The sequence below is a fragment of the Sus scrofa genome, chromosome 17 (genome assembly GCF_054392235.1).
Source record: "Sus scrofa isolate SSC_HxYL_T2T_F1_AM1 chromosome 17, Sscrofa_HxYL_maternal_Yorkshire_Landrace_v2.0, whole genome shotgun sequence".
In the NCBI taxonomy this organism is placed as follows: domain Eukaryota; kingdom Metazoa; phylum Chordata; class Mammalia; order Artiodactyla; family Suidae; genus Sus; species Sus scrofa.
The window spans coordinates 44,331,725-44,348,830 of record NC_139399.1 but is presented as its reverse complement, the minus strand read 5'-3'; the positions used below and the strand labels follow the sequence as shown (position 1 = coordinate 44,348,830).

At 45.6% G+C, this 17,106-nt stretch overlaps 1 pseudogene; it reads right to left on the bottom strand.

Annotated features, from left to right (window-relative positions):
- Positions 1 to 651: 651 nt before the first annotated feature.
- Positions 652 to 9,807, bottom strand: LOC146395261 (uncharacterized; annotated as a pseudogene).
- Positions 9,808 to 17,106: the final 7,299 nt, after the last annotated feature.

Sequence of the window (17,106 nt, the reverse complement as noted above, 5' to 3'; positions counted from 1 at the left end):
ATCGTCCCTATGGAAAGAGGTAGACCAGAAGTCCCATAGCACTGATCGCTATGGTATCAAAAATTTCAGCAATTTCACTAAAAGAGGAATCATTATGGAGGGAGTGATCCCAGGAATCCCATGACAATACTCTTCCCCATGAAGGACACTAGTTCAGGAGCTCCACCTTGGCAGTGGTAACCACAGAGAGAGCTGTCCCAGGAACTCCACTCTAATACGGATCACTATGGAATGGGCTACTCCAGAAATTTCTCTATAGCCAGAACCACTGAGGACTAGGACCCCAGAATCCCACTGTCACAGTCATCACTAGGGAGTGGGCGAGCTCAGGAACCCTACGGTGTCACTGGTCCCTGGGGAGCTCGCATCCAGGAAGCCAGTGCTCAGTGATGCTCCGTGGTGTTCAAGGCATGGATTCTGCATCAAGTGAGCACTCTGCGATTCCATTTTACACCTACTTTCAGGACTCTGGACAAAGAACAGCTCCACATAAAAATGGGAGTAGGGCTGGGAGGCGGTGGGGATGAGCATGAGAAGAAAAAACTTACATTCAATCAGCCAGTGAATGAGAGAGGCTGGGAACCATTTGTCCTGGGAAAAACCAGAAAGCCCACATTAACGGAGTACCTGCTAGGCCAAGCTCTGTGCCTCTCACTTAATCTTCACAACGACCTTGCAATAGAGGGACCACAGACAAGGAAAAGAAGACTTGGAAATAGGAATGGCTTTGCGCAGGTTGTACAGGGAGTTGGTGGCAGAGCTGTTCCAAAAATCTGGATTTTTGACTCTCACCCAGAACAGCTGAGTGCTGGGAGGCACAGGGACTAAAGTCCCAAGGTCCTACTTTGTGGAACAAAGCACCTTCTCTGTAATTCAAGACTTCTCATAAGGCAGGGGGCGCTGGCAGTATCATGTTCATACTTAGAAGAAGCTAGGCGAAGCCATAAAAGTGAACAAAACAATGTCATTTGCAGCAACATGGTTGCAACTAGAGATTCTCATACCAAGTGAAGCAGAAAGAGAAGGACAAATACCATATGATATTACTTCTATGCGGAATCTAAAATATGACATAAAGGAACTTATCTACAAAACAGAAACAGATTCACAGGCATAGACAACAGGCTTGTGGTTGCTAAGGGGTGAGTGGGAGGGAGTGTGATGGGCAGGACTTTCTGGTTAGCAGATGTTAAGCTATTATATATAAAATGGGTAAACAACAAGGTCCTACTGTGTAGCACAGGGGACTATATTCAATATCCTGTGATAAATCATATGGAAAAGAATATTCAAAAAAGAATGTTTATATATGTATAACTGGATCACTTTGCTGTGCAACATAAATTAATACAACATTATAAATCAACTATACTTCAATACAAATTTTTAAAAAATAAAAAGTAGGAGTTCCCGTCGTGGCGCAGTGGAAATGAATCCGACTAGGAACCATGGGGTGGCGGGTTCGATCCCTGGCCTCACTCAGTGGGTTAAGGATCTGGCATTGCTGTGGCTGTGGTGTAGGCCGGTGGCTACAGCTCCAATTAGACCCCTAGCCTGGGAATCTCTACATGCCTTGGGTATGGCCCTAAAAGGACAAAAGACAAAAAAATAAAATAAAATAAAAAATAAAAAGTAAATAAAAGAAGAAGCTTGGGAGGGGAAGAGTGCACTTGAAGTCACCTTGGGCCACTCCTCCATTTGAGGAATGGTGGGGGGGTCCTCGTGTATTGTGATGCCAAGTAACTAACTTGAACGTTTGCTTTAAGTATTTTAATCAAAGTCCAAGGAACTGCTAGTTTTTAAGTTCCTACTCTGTTCTGAACACATAATCAGATGCCTTTTCGTCTTGTCATTACTTACATTGCATGTGTGCCAAGATACCATTGAGTAAGATACACATTATTTAACGTGCCAGTAATAAAATTTAGAATTGTCAATTAAACTCTGGCGTACCAGCGAGTACGGGATATATGCCATTTTAAAGAAATGTTACAATGTGGGGGAAATGTGTGTCTTGGCAATGATGCTCTGTGATAACTGTGGAGGTACGAGCATCTTCCTCGTCTGACAGATGAGAAAACCAAAACATGGAGAGTTAAGGGACTTGCCCAAAGCTGCATTGTCAAAGCAACGGCTGAGACTACTTATGTGCAAAACCATGGCACATGCACCTCTCCGGATGGGGCAGCATAGGTGCATCTGCCTGGCCCAGGAGACTCCCAGGAGTGATGGGGTGGGGCCGCCCTTAGCTGCTCATACCTGAAAGTCCAGGAGGCAATATGGTTGGATGACGGGGGCAGTCCAGAGAGAACAGAGTGGAGGTTTCTAAATAACTCAAATGAGTGGACCTCTGAGGAAGAGAGAGGAAGAGAGGTGGCAGTGAGAAGGGAGGACAAGAGATCAAGTTGACTGAAACACTTTCATTTGTCTTGTCCCTGTCATACACAGACTTATCCAGAAGAGGGAGGTCATTCCCAAACTGTTGGAAAATACACGGTAGCCCCAAAGCCCTCCCATCTTCTTGTGCAAGAAGAGTGGAACAGTCTCACCTTGGCAGGCAGTAAACCATCCATCCATCCATATCTCCTTCCACCCTGATTCACCACCATTTTTCTGCTCATCTTCCCATCTGTCCACCCACTCATCCACCTAAGGTTCCTTCCCTCCCTTCCTTTTACCCCTCCTTCCTCCATCCATCTCTCTGGTTTCCTTTTTTTCCTTCCTGCCTGCACCCATTCAATTAATCCATATATTACCTATCCACACACCTCTTCATCATCCATCATCCCACATAATAGTAACAGGCCCTTCTTTCCTTCTATTCATCCACTCACTTACCCATCCATATAACTACCCTATCATCCATTTATCCTCTTTCTTTCCTTTCATAATTTTGTCCATTCTTCTTTCCATCTATCCATCTACACCACCAACCCTCCATCATCTTTCATCTTTCTGACTTCTCTTATAGCTATCCATTATTTTATCTCTTTCCTCTCTTTCCACCTATTCATCAATCCACTTAGGTTCTAAATTCCCTTTCTTCCATTCTTTCTTCCTTCCATCATATTCTGTCCACATGTCCTTGTCTTTATTCATCTACTCATCCATTCATTTATCCATCCATTTTCCATAGATATTTCCACTTGTTCATATTTATACTTTCGCTCTTTGTTCCATACATAGATGTTCCTCCCTTTCATCTCCAGTTTACGTTCCAATAAGCATACATGGAGTGCCTCCTCGGTGCCTAACTAGGAACCATCAGACAAACACAAGAAAGCATGCAATACAGAGTCCCTGCCCTCAAGCAGCTTCTGTTCTAGTGGAAGAAACAGCCAAGAAACAATTACTACACAGTCTGGATAGGCGTGATGGATAGGCATGCCCAATGTGATGGAAATCCTGAGGAGGGAGTCGTTCTACCTGGAGAGATCTAGAAAGGCTTTGGGGAGGAGAACCCATTGGAGTCACATCTTGAACAGGTGCAGGAATTTTCCAGCTGCAGAAGGAGGGTGTGGGAAGTCATTCAGAGCAAAGCTATAACATCTTGAAAGGGCCTGGAGAGTAGGGGATGGCTGAGAGCAGCTGGCTGGAGCAGCCTGAGGCAGGCCGAGGAGAATATGGCTGGGGAGGAAAAGAAAGACCTTGACTGCCCAGTCTTGAGGCTTTGAACTTGAACCTCCTACAGAAGATTCTGATCAGAGGTGTGATTTGGAAAAACTTGGGAGTCATGAAAGGGAGAAGACAGGCATGGGTAGGTGGCTACTGCAATAGTCTAAGCCAGAGAGCAGGTACCAGCTCATAACACAACTTACTTTTCAGAATGCTCAGCTGTTGGTTGATGATGTAGAACCAGAAGCGGACCACTGGGCAGAGCTGAAGTGCAGATCAGCAGAGGCTGCTCTGACTGAAGACATGGGGTCCCCTTCCAGCCCAGCCCAGCCAAGTCTCTGACTGGTTGTATAAAACTGAGTAGTTCTGTCATAGGTGTTTATAAACACCACACAAATCTCCCTCTTCCACAGATGTTAGCTGCTTGGCACATTTTAGTGCATCAGTAAATGTCCCTTCTCCAGCAACAAGGACCTGGACAAAGGACAGACAGCAAGGCTCTGGGAGGGTGGAGAGTTCAAAGACACAGCTGCCTGCCTTGGCTGCCTCTCTGTGCCTCCAGCCACAAAACCTTTCCAGCTAATCCCTAGGGTCTGCTCGGGGCACACTGTGTTAAGCTCACTGTATCTGGGAAGGAGATTTGCAGGACCTTTTTCAGTATGGCTTTCATCACTGTAGAGCATGGGCTAGGGAAGGGGAACAGGGACATTTGAAATAATGACAATTACGGCTAATGGTTAAAAATGTTTCCTCCACTCCAGAGACTAGTCTCAGTATTTGGCATATGTTAATTCAAATTACCATAATATCAAAAACACAGATTGTTTGAATCACCACATCCTGGCTGTGAGACCTTGTCTAATTTACATAACATCTCTGTGCCTCTCATGTGGAACATGTGATGAAGAGTTACTGTGAAGATACAATGAGCGAAAGAAAGAGATGGGCAAAAAGACATTCAACGCTTCACCAGCAGGGCATCGGTCACCACACAAACAGGTGGCTTTTTGTTCTTTGAGACTTGATTTAAGGTACTGAGAGAACATTCCCTCTTAGAGACCATATTCTAAAACTGAGGTTGCAAAACGGCAGGTGGCAGGCCAAATGAGATCCATAGGTGTGCTTTCTTTTGCAAGAACAGTCTTTTAAAATTTTACAGTGAGCTTCCAGAATTAAAAAATCAGGAGACTTTGCATAAAATCCGAATTTCCAGCTTTTTTTTAAAATACAGAAAACTGGCAGGACTGGGCCTACTTTCCTTCACAGCCATAGTCAACTAGAACCAGAGCCAAAGAGGAGTTGCCCTCTTCTGGTGAGGTATATGCTGTCCAGTTTGCCACACACCCCACCACTCTCTATTGCATCCCTAAAATTGAAATTGAACTTGTATGCTGTACTTCTCTTAACTGGAGCTCCCTTACTAATTTATGCTTAATTCTTACTCCTAATATGCATTTAAGATTGTGATCTCTATTCTACGGTGTTTAACTCAGAATCTGGGAACAAGAAGGATCTCAGATACCAGGCAGATCTCAGCTAGCCTGCCTCTCTCTTAAAGCTCATAATGAAATTTCACTGTAGCACTCCTGAGCTATAGCACCTACCTGTGACTTACAGCATCCTTCTCAACCATGAAATAATACTGTTAGATATCACCAATTAGGTGGTGATTGGGTTTCCAGCCCAGACTCTGGACATCTTTCAAAAAAATGACCTGTTTGAAGTATTTGTACTACAGAATTTGATTGATCCTTACTTAGCTCATTGCTCTTAAATTAAGTAAGCATACATTTTTAGACTTCATCTAGTGAAACAAGCTTAGGTTTTCAGGGTAGTCCACAAAAGTCGTTTTGATTCATCATTTTGTCTTTTCACCCTTCAATCCGTTCCTCCATCCCTATGCCCATTCATCCTTACATCCATCCATCTATTCATCCACTCATTCATCCTCCCAGCCACCCACCCACGCTCATACTCATCCTCCCATTCGTTTATCTAGCCAACCATCTACACATCCTTCTCTGTATTCTTCTCCAGGGTATCTCCAGGAACAACACTGTAGTGGCTGGCTTAATGTTTTCTGAATAAATACACAAACAAATAAATGATGAATATAAGGTAGCTTCTGTTTCCACAGAGCTCACATAGGCATATGAACTCAGCCACAACATAGCATGAGAGGTGATATGACAGAGGTCCTGCCCAGAATCTCTCTATATGAGCACAGACAAGGGACCAGGCAATGCTCACCATAGGCAGGACCACTTTCAAGGAAGACATGTGCTTCTAGCAAGATGCTATCCTCTTATGTTTAGAAACCTCAGTTCCCTCGGGGATAAAGGAGGGAAATAAGAGGAGATGCTGTGGTGATGTGATTTGCCAGTATCCTGACTGTGGTCCCTGGTGAGCTTGGTAGCCACCATGGAGCCTAGCATCATCCTCAACCGCACCCTGCATAGTGCCCAGCCCTCCCAGCACAGTACCTACCCTGCCAGCATGCGTATCCTGGTGATGATGGGCTGGCAGTTCTTCACACTGAACAGGACTTGGCTGGATCTGGTCTGGGGCAGCCCTAAGGGAACCTCAATAGTCATGAAGCTGCTGAGGAAGCTGAGCATCCTGGACACACAGCAAGAGGGACTGTGTGAGCTGAGATCCTGGGGAAGCCCCAGAGGGAGGACCAAGCAAGAGTGACCTAGGAAGTCACAGCCAGGGTGCTCCCTGGGTCCCAGGCCAAACCCAGGGGCAAGTCCTGGACTCATGGTCCCCATCTCTGCAGTGCAGGGAACGCTTCCCTCCCAGAACAAATGTTTGGGGCTGTTCTAAAGGTTTCCCTCAGACTTGGAAACTAGCATTGGCATTTGTGGTTGAGAGAGGTGCTGCATATACCTATTTTTAATGATGCCTGTGTTCTGTATATTTTTTAATTTATTGTTTTTCAGTATATATTAAGAAGTAAATTAAATGCCTTCACTTTATTTTTGAATAGGTAATATATTTTCATGGCTCAAGATTCAAAAGATACAGAAAGTGCACAGTGCCTCCCACCAATAACCACCCCCCCCCCACCCAGCAACCCTGCTGGGTCATACAATCACCAGCCTCCTTCCAGATATATCATGTATGTATCTGGATACACACACACACACACACACACCTATAATATACTGGAATATATGTCTGGATATATATATATATATATATATATATATATATATATATATATATAGAGAGAGAGAGAGAGAGAGAGAGAGAGAGAGAGAGTATATCTAGAAATATACCTCTTTCCAGCTATATCATAGGCACATTGCATCTGCCCACAGGCAGTTTAATTTAACCTCTCTGAGCTTTTGTTTTCTGTTCTATAAAATGGGCATGATAGCAGTACCTCCCCCTTCTAAGGTTATGGTGAAGAATATATGAGATAATTCATAAAATCCCTTAGTGTGGAACCCAGAATGTGTTAGGCACTCAAAATACTAGTTACATTTTTATCACCATTTTTCATCTCTCTGAAGGACAATTTTGCCAATACTCATCAAAAGCTAGCAATTACACTTCTGAGAATCTTAAGGAAATAATCAGAGATGTGAACAAAGATGTATTAGTCAAGATAATAATCACAGAATTATTTATAAAAGTGAAAAGTAGGAACAACTCAAGTATCTGACAAGAGAAGAGTGGTTAAAAGGTATCATAGTGAAGTATGTGATGGAATATTTATTGCCATTCAAAATGATGCTGAAAGAAGTCTTGGAAGAAGCAATCTGAAATGTTAACAGCCATTATCTCTGGGCTGTACATTTATGTTTATAGTTTAACTTTCCCCCAGAGGTTGCTAAAACAAAGCGTACAAAACACCTACCTTACTGTTAATAGCCATCCCTAAGGAGCTTATGAGTTTAGATAGATACTGTCAAGAGTTCCTGGCTAAGGCTGGAAGTAGTGAAGGGCCATTTTTTGTTTGTTTGTTTTTGGTGCTGGTGTTTCCAAACTGCCTATTGTCACCAGGAATTCTCTTCTATGTCCCCCTTCTGAAGCCATGAACGTCACTCACCTTGGGAAACTGATTGTCAATCTGGTCTGAAACTGCAGCTGGAGGCTGGATAAAGGATGGACCTTCCATGATGACTGGACAGTATCAAAGCCAATGATTTTGAACCTGTAGAATGGGAAGAGTGAGGGAAAGTGAAAAAGCAGAAATTCCAGGCTTCTCAACTCAACATGCAAACTGCATTGTGGCCTTTCCTCCATCCTGGGCCCTTCCATCCTTAATCTAGATTTCCATTCCAAAGCCCATTCCTATTAGTTCTGGATAAGGAAAACATTAGCCAGTAACAGATTTTTTTTTTCCAGTTCAGTTGCTAAAGGAAATTTGACACCAAAGGCATTAAGGAAAATAGATATCAGATCCGAAGCATCAATTTGTAACTATGATGTGAGCTTATAATAAAGATGATGTTTTAATCACTGGGGTATTAAATAATAACTAAGTTATCATGAGGAAGGGCTTCTGCTGTCCCCTTTTCCAGTGTTATTTGTAATTTAGGAGGGGCTTGGACAAGCCTACATAAATCCAAAGGATGAAGCCATAGTGGTTGAGAACGTTGGGAGGTGGGTTGACAGTTTGGAGAAGAAAGCAGTGTCTGATGTTGCCTTCTCAATGGCAACTTTCTAAACAGGTGAGTGAAACTCTGACACGCACAGCACTGAGTGATATCTTTCAAATACCTGGAACCTTCACTAGTCAATGCTTTGGAGGAACTACTTTTTAACTAAAGGACTCCAACTCACCAATTGTTGAGTTTCCCAAAAGGAATTACACTCTTTAAAACACTGTTGATACCAACAAGACTCCTATGGCCACAGAGGTCCCCCAGAGATACTTTGCAGAGCAAACCTTTCAGAGCCAAGGGCCCAGCTGCCTCCAGGAGGTGATCTTTGCCAGCAGATGGAGGTCTTGCTGCCCAGGAGGATCTCAAGTAGCATTTTATTATCCCTGATCAGATTCTGGCTATTGAGAATGATGGCTCCCAGTAGCCCTTCCTGAGCCATGAGGTCTTTGTTAAGAGCATTTTTTTTTTTTTTTTTTTTTGGCTAAGAGGGTTTCCAGATCCCACTCTAACACCTCTTCCTTGATTGTGATAATCTGGCAGAGGCCATGCACTGCTGTTGACTGGACTCTGCTGTTGTGGAGTCTTGCCATCCACTGAAGTTCCCACCTGGCCAGGATTTCCAGATTTTTACCTCTCCAGTAGAACCAGAGGGGTCAGGGATGCCTTGTGCAGACTGGCCATGACCTAAGGATGACCCAGCCTCAGAATCATTATGTGGCCCCTTTCTAGAGTGATTATAGCCAAAAGAAACTCCAGTCCCCAACTGACTTTAACTTCCAGATGACCCAGCTGTAGACTGTGATCACTAGATGACTTAACTCCAAACTGACCAGAGCCATTAGATATTTCCACTCCCAAATGACTAGAATCTATGGATGATGCAGCCCCAGAATGAATATGATTAGATATCCTTTCACCAAGCTGAATATTTCCTCCTGATGTCTCAGCCCCAGACTGGACATAGCCATCAGATGGTCCAGCCCCAAGCTGACCATTGCACTGACCCAGCCCTAGACTGACCTGACATACCAGATGACCCATCTCTAGACTGATCCAGTCCATTCACTGATCTAGTTTCAGACTGACTAAAATTACTATATGACTCAGACTGGCTATATCTTCTACATGAACTTGCCTCAGACTGATTATCAGCAGATTTTTCAGGCCCAGGATGTTCATTCACTGACCTTGCCCCAGACTGATCAGTCCCTCCATATGACCCTGTCCCATTTTGACCATACCCACTAGATGACCCACTCCCAGTCTGACCACTCATTGACTCTGTCCCTGACTGACCAAAACCACCAGATTTCTCTGACCCAAGAAAACCATCTATTAGCTTTGCTATAGATTGACTATAACCTTCAGATAATATAGCCCCAGACTGACCATTTAGTGACCCTGCCTGTGATTGACCTGGTCAGCTTGGACTCTGCTCCAAGCTGACCAGGATCACTAGAAGACATACTCCTAGCTAGACCATTTATTAATCTTTCTAAGGATTGACCCAAACTACCAGATGATCCAGATCCAGACTGACCATGCCCTCCAAATGGCCCTCTTCCAAACTGACCATGGCCACCAGATGACCCAGCCCCAGTTTGATCATAATCATTAACGACCTATCACTAGTCTGGCCTCTCATTGAAACTTCTCCCAATTGACCCAAACCCTTAGATGATCCAGACTCAGTTTGACCATTTATTGGCTCTGCCGTAGACTGACCATAGCCTCCAGATGACCCAGTCCCTTGCTGACCATAGCCATCAGATGGCTTAACCCCAATTTGAGTATAACCACCAGGTGACATATCCCCAACTTGACTGTAAGCCCTAGATGATTTAGCACTAGTATTACTACTCACTGATCCTGCTCTAGGCTGACTATAACTTCCAGATGACCCTGTCCCAGGCAGACCAGAACCACTAGAAGACCTATCTTCAGTTGGACCACTCATTAATTCAGCTACAGATGGACCCAAATCACCAGATGACACAGACTCAGACTGATCATACCCTCCAAAAGACCCCCTTCCAAACTGACCATGGCTACCAGATGACCCAACCCCAGTTTGTCCAGAATCATTAGATGGCCTATCACCAGTCTGACCTCTCATTGAACTTCCCCCCAATTTATCCAAACCCTTAGATGATCCAGACTTGGGCTGGCCATTTATTGGCTCTGCCCCAGATTGACCATGCCCTCCAGATGACCCTATCCTAACTTGACCATAGGCACTAGATGATCCAGCCCAATTCTGATAACTCGTTAACCCTGCCCCAGACTGATCTAAACCACTGGTTTTCCCTGACGCTAACTGACCATTTATTGACATTTCCCCAGATTGACCAAAACCCCTAGATGACCCAGCCCCAGACTGACTTAACTGCCAGGCATAGCTGCCCCAGACATGAGAGCACTCCCTAGAGAAGCATTTGCAGGACAACTACTGCCTGAGACTCCAATACTACCCATGTCTGCAACGCCAGGTTGAGTGAACTTCATGTGATCAGAGTAGCCAGGGCTCTTCATACCTCTTGGCCAAACTGTCTAGGGGGAGTCACTCCTTTGTAGCTCAAGGATCCTTTGGCTGATCACATGACTTTTGTCAGCAGAGTCTCTGTCACTCATCTTACTCTGACCAGGGTTATGCATAGCGATCTGATTGGTCTCATGTGTTCTCATGGGTGGAATAGGATTAAGCCCAGCCATTCACACTGGGGGTGTAATCAACAGGTTGGGTTTCTGGGGTGGGGCAGGGAGCATACTGAATTTCTTAGGCTGGGCATCATATTCAGTGAAGTATTCAGTGTCAAGGTCCATCAGATAAATGTACTCCTGGTTATTCTCTGGGAATTTCTGTTCATGGACGTGGGCATCTCCTCTGCTACTTGAAGAACACCTGATACTCCAGCATGCTGGTTGCTCCCACTGAGAAGGCCTATGCCAAGCACACCACCACTGCCAAGCACCTGGCTGCACTTGAGGTGGCCTGTGCCCAACAGACCACAGTTGCTCAGGAGACCACTGCTTCTACTGCCTGCTGGGACAGAGATACATGGGTGAGTCCAAGGCCACACCCTCCCCCTAGAGACATAGAAGTGAGGAGTTCATCCCAGAGCCAGTTCTGTGACCATGCTCAGGAACCAGGAGAAGGATCACCCTCACAAATTTACAAGTGTAACCTCATCACTTGCTAGGTATTTTTGAGCACTTGACCCAGGAGGCAATGACAAGTCAGATACACAATGACCTTCTTTGGGCCATTTATGATGGAAGAGAGAAAATGCAGCTACAATGATGCTCTGAGAAATAAGTGCTGTGGACTCACAGTGGGTACAGCTGTTTGATTGTTGATAGCTGCCCAGATCTTGGTTTTAGACCTCTGACCTTTGAAATAGGCAGGACACCTCTTCCTTTTTATAGATTTTTTTTTTTTTTTTTTTTTTTTGCGTACTACTTTGTAGGCAATTTGCTGAGATTGCTGTTCTTTGCTACCAAACAAACCCTAAAGATATAAATTGGTACCCAGAGTGGGGTTCCAGATGAGAAGCCTTTAGAGAAAATATGGCCCAGGCTTGAGGCACATATGAGGGGTTCCCAAAGAGCCTTTCATCAAAAGATTAGGAGCTGTAAGTCTGTGATACATGGTTCCAAAGCACCTGTTAAACATTCACCTGCAATCTCATGGGACTTGGGTCTTCAGAGATTAAAGTTGGAAAGATTTACCTGGAAATTAAATATAAAAATGGAAGGAGATGAGGAAGGGATAAGGAGTTTGGGATTGACAGATACACACTACCATATATAAAATAGATAGCCAACGAGGACCTATCGCACAGCACAGAGAACAATATTCAACATCTTATAATGGAATGTTATAATGGAAAACTGGAAAAGAGTCTGGAAAAGAATATATACATATATGTGTATAACTGAATCACTTTTCTGTACACCTGAAACATTGTAAATCAACCATTTTTAAAAAAAGAATGGAAGACAATGAGACAGCAGAGGGGTGACATGTGGTTTGTATAAAATATATGCTCTAGACCCCAAAAAGTCATCTGAAAGGGATTAGAGACCTCTGGGGAAGGCAACATGCCTCCAGGTGCCTCCCATATCAGTTGCAGATCTAAGCACTTTTTTTTTTTCTTTTCAGGGCCGCATCTTCGGCACACAGAAGTTTCCAGGCTAGGGGTTGAATCGGAGCTACAGCAGCCAGCCTATACCACAGCCATAGCAACTTGGGATCCAAGCTGCATCTGTGGCCTACACCGCAGCTCATGGCAACACCAGGTCCCCAACCCACTGAGTGAGGCCAGGGATTGAACCCACATCCTTATGGATACTAGTCAGATTCATTTACACTGCGCCGCAATCAGAACTCTGCGAATCTAAGCACTTCTAATGCTTGTCGACTTGGTAACAGGGGCCAGTTTGTCCAACAGAGATGAGTTTGTTTTTTCTGGAATCTTGTTGGAAGGAGCTTTCAGGAAGGATGGGGCGACTTACCTGTTTTGGAACTGCCTCCAAGCTGGGCAGGGCTGGTGCTAAGCAGGCAGCGGAGGAGGAGGAGAGTCCACCAGCAATCTAGGTCCCTGTGGAGACAATAGCTGGTCAACAGGGCGACCCTGACCTGGGATCCATGGAGTCTCATCCGATCTCCGCCATCACTTTATGTGGCTTAGCCAAGCCACTCGATTTCTCTGAGCTTCAGTTCCTTTATTTGTAAAATTGGCATTTTTAGTTGCCCTGCCTCTTGGGAGGAAAATATGACCTTAGATATAGAAGCACTTTGTAAATGTGCAGTAAATGCCCGTGCAGTAAATTCCTCTTTTATTCCTCTAACAACAGCTGGCATTTACTAAGCTTGTTATGTGCACGACATTGTGCAAAGCGCTTTGCCTGCATTATCCCATTTCACCTTCATGGGAACCTAAAAAGAGCTATTATCATGCTTGTTTAATGGGGGTGTGGTGAATGCAGGGTGGGGAGGTAAAAGAGCTTGCTCCGGATCATACAGCTGCTAAATGGCAGTCAGAACGAAAAGCCAGGCAGGGTGGAGGCCACCCTGTGACATGTCGCTTCGGCGGGTAGAAATGTTTGCAGCAGCATTTACTGAGGATCTGCTCTGCACTAGTTCCCATGCTGGGTGCTCTCCACTCACCGCTGAATGAAATCCTCGTGACAACGCTGAGAGGCATGCAGTGTTTACTCCAGTTTACAGATAAAGAAACGAAAGTGAGATGATTTGCCCGAGATCACTTGGTGGGTGATGATGACAGCTAGGACTGTGGGAGATGGTTATTCTTTGAATTTACTCTCTTAATACTTGGGCTAGTGGATAAGGATGCTGCTGTAGATTGTGTTTTCCAACGATATTCATTCTGGTTTATGTGCTCTTATTACAATATTACTGATACTCTCCCCACTGAGAGGTGGGCCTGTGTTCCCTCTCCTTGAATGGTGGGCGGGGGGCGGGGGGGGGATTGGGTGATACTGGTGATGGCTAAAAAGAATGCAGCACGACTGAAGCGATGCTTTGTGACTTCTGAGGCTGGATCATTAAAAGGACACAGCTCCTTCTCTCTCTCTCTCTCTCTCTCCCCACCCAGACACTTGCCCTCAGACTTCCGTCACTGTGCCGAAGCCCAGGTCAGACACAGAGTCCAGGTGTAGATGTTCCCGCTGACAGCCCCAGCGAAGGACTCAGCGAACAGCCAGCATCACCCACCAGATGTGCAAAGATCTAGCCTTCAGGTGACGGCAACTCTAGCCAATACCTCATGCCACCTCATGAGAGACCCCAAGCTGGAACTGTCCAACTGAACTGTTCCTGAGTTCCTGTAGAAGCCACTAAGTTTGGGGGCAATTTGCTATGCAGCAACATATAACTAAACCGCTTGCAAAGGAAAGGGTGATAAGAGCTAAATCCAATGACATCCTTTATCATGGGTATTAGAGCATCTGCCCCCGTTTGGGTGTCACCTCTTGAAGGAAGGCCCCAGTGTGACATCCCTGGATGTCAGCACAGAGCCTGTCTGTACAGTAACCACTGATGGTGGGAATATTCATCTCTGCCAGTTTCCTTCAGCTCAGTCCCGTCACAGGGGAAGAATGAGGGGCAATGGCTAGGGGTTTGGGGGGCGGTGGCCGTGCCAATCTCCCTCAGTCCCAAACCACCCACAATGTCCCTTTGGCAAGGATGGGAGTGGATCAGAGTGGGGGCTCGTGGGTGGTTATGGGGGTCAGGACGGTCTGACTCCAATTCTGGCTCCACCCTCCACTGCAGGATGACTTTGACTGGGTCCCTTTGCCTCTCTGAGCCTGAGCCTCCTCAGCTGTAAAGTGGGGCTAAGAAGAGGCCCTTCGTTACAGGATCAAATGAGATGGTGTATGTAAGCCCCTGGCACAGCACCGGGCTGTGAGAAACCCTCCATGCAGGGGGAGGTGACCATGGAAACGGAATTTCCTAATAATCTAGTGGACCCTGGAGGCCTTCTGAAAACCACCTGAACTCCCTTTTTATTTATTTCTTCTTTCTTTTTATGGCTGTATCCATGGCATATGGAAACTCCCAGGCTAAGGCTCGAATTCGAGCTACAGCTGCTGGCCTACATCACAGCCACAGCAACACAGGATCCAAGCTACATCTGTGACCTACACCACGGCTCACGGCAACGCTGGATCCTTAACCCACTGAACAAGGCCAGGGATCGAACCTGTGTCCTCATAAATACTAGTCAGGTTTGTTAACTGCTGAGCCACAACAGAAATTCCTGGACTACTTGTTTTCAATACTGTAGAAACCGGAAAAGGGGTATCTCCTCCCAGTAACCCTCGACTGATTCTGTGCCTCTTGGAAGTAGAGAGGAGGCTGCATGGGGCAGAGCAGGGACGGGAGAAGGCAGAGAAGGGTCCCAAACAGCCTTTCTTGCTGATCAGGACCACCCAAAGTTGCATCCCAGATGTCTAGGTCAGGACGTAAAGACTTCAAAGGCCTTCAGGAGCCAGGCAGGCAGCTCAAACGAGAGAAGGGGACTGCTGTGCATGGGGGCGGGGGGCGAAGGCCCATTTAAAAGGTACAGCTCTCATGGGGGCTCCTGCCAGCTGTTGCCATGTGGGAAACGTGAGCCCCTTCTGGCTGGAACTTAGAGTTTTCAAGTGAATCAGGGATTTTATTTATGTATTTACTTATTTGGCCCCACCCACAGCATGTGGACGTTCCCAGGTCAGGGACTGAATCTGAGCCACAGCTGTGACCTACGCCTCAGTTGTAGCAATGCCAGATCCTCAGCCCACTGCCCTGGGCCAGGGATTGAACCCATGGCTCAGCAGCAACCTGAGTTGGTGCAGAGATAACACCAGATTGTTACTTCACTGCATTATAGGAGGAATCCAGGGATTTTTTTTTTTTTTTTTTTTTTTTTTAATCTCATGCCTGTTAAGTGTAAGATCCTCTTTAGGTAAAGTCCTTGTTTGATTCGCTGCTGCATTCCTAGAAGCTCAATAACACTTTGTCAAGAGGGTGAATTGAAGCTGTTGATTTTAAAATACTGGTCACTAAGACAAATTTTTAAAATTGTTCAAATACACATTGAGGGACACACACACACACACACACACACACACCCCCCTGTGGAGCCATCCTTGGGACTGCCAGCTGAGAACTCAAGCCCAGGCCTATGAATAACTGAACTGCAGGGAGGAGAAAATGGACACGGATTGGGATTGGGGGCTGGGCAGAGCTTGCCCACCCAGGGCAAGAAGGAGACAGATATGGGGTGGCGGATCTGAGCTCTCCCTCAACAGATGCTCATGAAGTCCTGAACATTAATGAGAAATTCTAGGAAAAAAACAGCCTGCCGAACTCCTCCAGGCCTCAGGTTGACCAGCTGAGCGGTGAGGCACAGGCAGGACCTCTGAGGCCGCTCTGCAAGGCAGCAGGCACAGCCACACACAGGCAAGGGGGACTTGTATGGGGCCTGAGTGCACCGCGGGTGGGAGGCGCAGTGAGAGGAGGAGCCTGGGTTTCTGGGATTTAATTTGAACTTGAAAAACAGAGAAATGGAGGAAGCTAACGGGTACAAGAACATGGATGGATGGATCTCACAGACATTTTGTTAAATAAAAGAAGGTTTTGGGAGTAGCTATAGTGGCTCAGAGGGTTAAGAATCTGACTACTATCCATGAGGATGCGGATTCGATTCCTGTTCTCATTCAGTGGGTAAAGAATCCAGCAGTGCCACCAGCTGCAGTGTAGGTCACAGATGCAGCTTGGATCTGGCATTGCTGTGGCTGTGGCTATGGTACAGGCTGGCAGCTACAGCTCCAATTCAACCCCTAGCCTAGGAACTTCCATATGCTGCAGGTGCAGCTCTAAAAAGACAAAAAATAAAAGAAGCTTTTATTAAAAACCTTTTAGTTTAATTAGGTCTCATTTGTTTATTTTTGCTTTTATTTCTTTTTCCTTAGGGGGTAGATCCAAAAAGATATTGCGATGATTTATGTCAAAGACTGGTCTGCCTATGCAAGAAATGGAAGCAACCCAAGTGTCTCTGAACAGATGAATGGATTAAAAAGAGGATGTGGTGAGAGTTCCCACTGTGGCTCCGTGGGTTAAGAAACTGACATAGTGTCCTTGAGGATGTGAGTTCGATCCCCGGCCTCGCTCAGTGAGTTAGGGATCCAGCATTGTCATGAGCTGCATGGTGTAGGTCACAGAAGCAGCTTGGATCCAGTGTAGCTATGGCTGTGGTGTAGGCTGGCAGCTGTAGTTCCAATTTAACCTGTAGCCCAAGAAGTTCCATATGCCACAGGTGTGGCCATAAAGAAGAAGATATAGTGTACACATGCACACATCAGAATATTA